This window comes from Bombus fervidus, unplaced genomic scaffold, assembly GCF_041682495.2.
Source record: "Bombus fervidus isolate BK054 unplaced genomic scaffold, iyBomFerv1 scaffold0111, whole genome shotgun sequence".
NCBI classification, from domain to species: Eukaryota; Metazoa; Arthropoda; class Insecta; order Hymenoptera; family Apidae; genus Bombus; species Bombus fervidus.
Genome location: NW_027212673.1, coordinates 20,001 through 25,000, shown reverse-complemented (window position 1 = coordinate 25,000; position 5,000 = coordinate 20,001). Strand labels below are relative to the sequence as shown.

The 5,000-nt window shown below is 50.7% G+C and overlaps 2 non-coding genes across 2 annotated transcripts in view; both read right to left on the bottom strand.

Moving 5' to 3' along the window:
• Positions 1 to 1,668, bottom strand: part of LOC139997565 (large subunit ribosomal RNA) — a 4,174-nt gene extending 2,506 nt beyond the window's left edge. Inside the window, exon 1 of the ribosomal RNA XR_011802923.1 lies at positions 1 to 1,668. This exon is cut by the window's left edge and continues 2,506 nt beyond it. This is a non-coding gene — a ribosomal RNA (large subunit ribosomal RNA).
• A 2,128-nt stretch (positions 1,669 to 3,796) lies between these two features.
• Positions 3,797 to 3,951, bottom strand: LOC139997562 (5.8S ribosomal RNA). Its single transcript, XR_011802920.1, has one exon. It is a non-coding gene; the product is annotated as a 5.8S ribosomal RNA (ribosomal RNA).
• Between the last annotated feature and the right edge of the window lie 1,049 nt (positions 3,952 to 5,000).

Genomic DNA, 5,000 nt, shown 5'->3' with positions numbered 1-5,000 from the left:
CATCCATTTTCAGGGCTAGTTGCTTCGGCAGGTGAGTTGTTACACACTCCTTAGCGGATTCCGACTTCCATGGCCACCGTCCTGCTGTCTTAAGCAACCAACGCCTTTCATGGTATCCCATAAGCGTCGACTTAGGCGCCTTAACTCCACGTTTGGTTCATCCCACAGCGCCAGTTCTGCTTACCAAAATTGGCCCACTTGGCACTCTGATCCGACAATTGTATCTCGTGGCTTCATGATCCAAGCAAGCCAGAGATCTCACCCATTTAAAGTTTGAGAATAGGTTGAGGTCGTTTCGGCCCCAAGGCCTCTAATCATTCGCTTTACCAGATGAGACTCGTACGCGTTCGATGAGAACGGACGAGTGCCAGCTATCCTGAGGGAAACTTCGGAGGGAACCAGCTACTAGATGGTTCGATTAGTCTTTCGCCCCTATACCCAGTTCCGACGATCGATTTGCACGTCAGAATCGCTACGGACCTCCATCAGGGTTTCCCCTGACTTCGTCCTGACCAGGCATAGTTCACCATCTTTCGGGTCCCAACGTGTACGCTCTAGGTGCGCCTCTCCTCGCAATGAGAACGAGACGCCCCGGGAGTGCGGGGCCGCATTGTCTCGCGGCCCATCCTCCCTCGATCGGACACGCGCAACCCACTCAGGGTGGGCACGCGCGCCGATTTTCACTTTCATTTCGCCTTTAGGTTTACAAGTCCCAATGACTCGCGTACATGTTAGACTCCTTGGTCCGTGTTTCAAGACGGGTCCTGAGAGTACCCAAAGCAATAGCGTCGCCGACCGGTAATCAGAGACTCGGCCAGTCCAAGAAATCCGCCAGCCAACAGCTGCCGACGCCCCAGCACGGAATTAAACTCCGTAAAAACTGAGAACGATCGACGATGCTTGCGGCGGTCTAGACGCACACACATTCGAGAATGGATTGGTTGCGGCCCGATACCGTCTAGTGTACCGTCGTGCAGTCGGCCGGGCGACCGAGGGTCTGCCGCGTGCGCCGAAGCGACGCGACAGTCACCCGCTCGGGCCGTAGACCGACACACAACGGGTCGCGACGTTCTACTAGGGGAGAAGTGCACGACTACGACGCCGGAGCGTTCGAATCGAAGGTGGCGTGCCCTCGCCAATGGAACCACGAAGGCCCACCCGGAGCATCGCTCACCAACGATCACCGACGCCGTCGACGATGAATCTCCCCATTCGATCTTTTGGGTTTCTCAGGTTTACCCCTGAACGGTTTCACGTACTCTTGAACTCTCTCTTCAAAGTTCTTTTCAACTTTCCCTCACGGTACTTGTTCGCTATCGGTCTCGTGGTTGTATTTAGCCTTAGATGGAGTTTACCACCAACTTAGGGCTGCACTCTCAAGCAACCCGACTCTAAGGAGAGATCCTCCCGAAACGCGTTCCGGTCACTACGGGCCTGGCACCCTCTGTGGGTACATGGCCCCATTCAAGATGGACTTGGACGCGGTTCGACGTCACGGGATAAACGGATCCTCCCGAACACTACATTTCCCAACGGCGGAACCGCGGGATTCAGTGCTGGGCTAATTCCTGTTCGCTCGCCGCTACTAAGGAAATCCTTGTTAGTTTCTTTTCCTCCGCTTAGTAATATGCTTAAATTCAGCGGGTGATCTCGCCTACTCTGAGGTCGCTTCAACGTCACGACACGGTGACAATTTTTTTTTTCAAAGAAAAAAAAATTTCGTGCCATGTGGGCGCGATTCGAGAAAAGCAAGACGGTTTGATAACAATGCGACAGAGGGTCTTTATTTTTATTTCTCTCTCCGAGAATCGCCTCAAAGAGAAAAAAAAATAAAAAAAAAAAATTAATTCGAATAGAATCGAGAACCTTATATTCTATCTCGATCGAGAAACGTTTTATGCATCTCGCCAAAGTGCCTTTTAAACTTCGTTCGTCGTATCATGTTCGAGCTAAGACTCACGCAAGACACCCGTAACGATCTCCGGTTTTTAACGCCCGTCCTCTTTGTATAATATATATATATATATATACACGTGTTATGTATAATATATCTCCCGTAGCCGTTTCTCTCTTCTCGACGATTCCAGCGGTTCCTTGTTTTCGCCTGTTATTGCTGGCACAGAGATCGAACACGCGACATGTATATAACATATCGGTTTCTTTGCTCTGTACCAACGACGAAAACGCACGGGAACTCACGCAAGTGGAAAAGCGAGCGCGAGACGTACACAACGGGGTGAATTTATTACTCGGGGACTGGACGACCGGCGATACGTTAGGATGCGCGGTCCAGCGATAGACGACGAAGAGACATGGGATGACCAACGATCTCTTTTTCTCTAATACTCGGAGCGCCGAATCGCCTTAAAGCAAAAAAAAATCACACGCGCGTACGTCGTACGTACGGCGCGTGTATACCTCGTCTCTAATCAAGTTTCGTTAGTCTTTCTCGAGCCTCGCCAAAGAGGATCGTTCTCTTCCTCTGCGCGATCTCTCCGTGCCAATGTCAGAGATTATTCTCTTTCGCACGACGACGAAAACGACTATTTTCGACGATCCGAACAACTTTGTAACGGACTCACATGCACATCTTAAAATCGAGTACAGAAACGTTGCGCAACACCGTGAGCTTTTCTCTTCTTCGTCACCCTTAAATATAGCCGATCGTAGACGCACGCTAGATCGTAACACACTTTTCGTTGATTTCCGACGAACGTGGCTTTGGGCCAGGCGCGCGGGCAGAGAGATACGCGACCGACGGGGAAAAATTCGTCCCGATACATGTACGCGTACTCTCCGATCTCCGCGCAACGCTGGGGATCATCTCCCTAAGTCATCAGCGTTCGAAGAAATCTCGTGTGTCCGTTCCCGGATCTACGGCTTTCTCTGGGTTCGCGAAGAACAGAAAAAAGCACAGAGGATGAAAAACGCAACGACGACCCATCGATGCGACGGTCCTCGTTGTCTTCTCGTCAGTCGTCTCGCGCCTGCAGAATACATCTCTGCCGCACGAACAGACGGAGTGGGTATTCGATCCCTGGGGCTGTACGAGTAAAAACATCTTGATGAAAAGACGGTTGTGTTTCTTTAAGGCACACAGTTTTTCGTTACGCCACCAAGTTTAGGTTTAGGTTTTAATATCTTGGTTCTCTTTTCTCTCCTCTCTCGACTGACTTTGTTCAAAAATATTTTTGCTTTCTCTCAGTCTCGCCAAAAATTCATTTAAGACGACGTCGGGGGCGCGGTCATTCGTGCTTATCGAAGACTAACAAAACGTAGCAGAGGCTGATACAAAAAGAAAAAAAAAATCGGCCACGAAGAAAACTCGCTCTGTGTATCTCGATAACCGCGTCGACGACGACGGTTCTCTCCGCGCTCTTTTAATTCGTATCCTTCTTCTTGCGCTTCGTCCGACTCAGAAACGTTCGTAAAACACGAACGACGGCGGGTTGTCAAGCCAAGAAGGGACAGAGAAGAGACGGAGGTAGTTTTGCGAGTCTCCCGTGAACGCGATAGATTTTTCATATATATTTGTATCGAGAGCATGCGTACGCCGGTCTCCACACGATCCAGCGACGAACGCCGACGAACGTCCAACAATCGCTCGTACGTCGCGTACGAGCCCTCGACCGCTCTTTAATTCGTATTCTTTTGCTTGGCGCTCGTCCTCCGACTCAGAAACGTTCGTTTAAAGATAAAACGAACGACGGCGGGCTGTCGACGAGGCAAGAAAGAACAGAGAGATACGGACCGAGAGCAACGATACGCAACGCAAGCAGTCTTAGGTTTACGTGAGCAACCCTCAGCCAGGCGTGGTCCAGGAATTGTATCCGTGGACCGCAATGTGCGTTCGAAATGTCGATGTTCATGTGTCCTGCAGTTCACACGTTGACGCGCAATTAGCTGCGTTCTTCATCGACCCACGAGCCAAGTGATCCACCGTTCAGGGTAATCGTTTATGCATGGATTTTTGTTTGTGTACTCAGGTTTTTGTACTCTTATTCTCGGTTCGAAAGAAGCCGATATCCGACAAACGTCCGACCAACGGGAATCGAACGCGCGGAAGTCGCCATATGATTGACGACACGAAAATACGTTCGAAAACGAAATCGGACGGACTGCGCGACGACACACGCAGCCCGCCGACCGGGCGTAAAGTGCATTATAATATATAACAACCAACGAGATCGAAGCTCCGTTCGTCAGGAAACGACGGGGATATAACACCCGATTCTGAATCCTCTGTACAGCACACGATCTCGCGAAGAAAGCGCACGGTGGCTAGCCCATGATATATATATATGTTCGTTCCTCTCGTCCAGTTATTCGAAGCAAACAGCCGATATGCATCTCCATCGTTCGGGTAAAAAAAAATCGATGGGACGCGCACGGTCGTAGTCTTCCTCGCGCGGTCGTTTCTTCCCGATAGCCAGAAGCAGAGTTTGAAAAACTCTAGCGACGGAACGAGGCATTAGACTCTCGACAACGAGGATACAGACACGGCCGGCGGTCCCCTCTGAATCGACTTCGGTGGTTCAGGTAAAAATAAAAAAAATCGATGGGACGCGCACGGTCGTCCTTCCTCTTCCTCGCGCGCGGTCTATTCTTCCCGATAGCCAGAAGCAGAGTTTGAAAAACTCTAGCGACGGAACGAGGCATTAGACTCGCGACAACGAAGATAGAGAGACGGCCGGCGGTCCCCTCTGAATCCACTTTGGTCGCTCAGGTAAAAATAAAAAAAAATTCGAAAGGGACGCGCACGGTCGTCCTTCCTCTTCCTCGCGCGGTCTTTTCTTCCCGATAGCCAGAAGCAGAGTTTGAAAAACTCTAGCGACGGAACGAGGCATTAGACTCTCGACAACGAGGATAGAGAGACGGCCGGCGGTCCCCTCCGAACGGATGGCGACAACGACGACTAAAGCGCGAAAAATCGCGACGAAAAGGAACGCATCTCCGTTCAGGTGTATGTGTGTGCGTGCGTTTAAAAAAAATTCGATGGG